Source organism: Dinoponera quadriceps, unplaced genomic scaffold (assembly GCF_001313825.1).
Source record: "Dinoponera quadriceps isolate SergipeBrazil2010 unplaced genomic scaffold, ASM131382v1 scaffold12117, whole genome shotgun sequence".
Classification (NCBI taxonomy): domain Eukaryota; kingdom Metazoa; phylum Arthropoda; class Insecta; order Hymenoptera; family Formicidae; genus Dinoponera; species Dinoponera quadriceps.
In genome coordinates this window covers 1-667 of record NW_014565846.1, presented here as the reverse complement: position 1 = coordinate 667, position 667 = coordinate 1, and the positions used below count along the sequence as shown (strand labels likewise).

The following is a 667-nucleotide window of genomic DNA, read 5'->3' as shown; positions in this document are numbered from 1 at the left end:
ATCTTGTTTAGTTTCTACTGTCAATTTGCTGTCAAGTTTTGTCAGCAGGCGCTGTCGACAGAACACGAGATTAATGCGAACACAGATGGCTACGGATCTGCCATAGTATTCTGATCGAATGTGCCGCTAAACTAACGACATATTATTAAAATTTTGAATACTGAGTATATTACCTGTTACGTCCTAGAAGAGGATGTACGCAACAGACACTGCGTACCCGCGAGGCCCAAACATACTTGCAGGTCTGCGGATCAGCTTAAGAACCGGAAGGATCGGAAGAGCTCATTTATTCCGTTGCAGGACGTTTGGTGGTCCTTTATTTTCGTCAAGGCACTTAATCTCTTTACCTGGGACAGGACCATAAGAAAATATTAAAGACGAGATTTCTGATTAAAGTAATTGAAAGGAAATGAACGAATAAATGAAACAAATTTAGTTATCATTAACGTCGCGGGCAGATTCATTTTGTTCGATAAATTACACATCGCTTATACCGACACCCACCTCTGTGCTCTTCCTGCAGCGACTGACCAGCGAAGCGGTCGTGATCAACTGTATTGCTTATCTCAACGAAGTTTCCACAGCGATCTTTTCCTCTTTGATTATCTCCAATGTGACCCCATCTGCATGCCGAGCCATGAGCTGACCGACCATGCCTTGGGATACG

At 43.3% G+C, this 667-nt stretch overlaps 1 long non-coding RNA gene across 1 annotated transcript; it reads right to left on the bottom strand.

Moving 5' to 3' along the window:
* Position 1: 1 nt before the first annotated feature.
* On the bottom strand, positions 2–654 carry LOC106751355. The gene is made up of 3 exons (XR_001375046.1): positions 505–654; positions 174–347; positions 2–51 (listed from the first exon to the last, which is right to left on the bottom strand). It is a non-coding gene; the product is annotated as an uncharacterized LOC106751355 (long non-coding RNA).
* Positions 655–667: the final 13 nt, after the last annotated feature.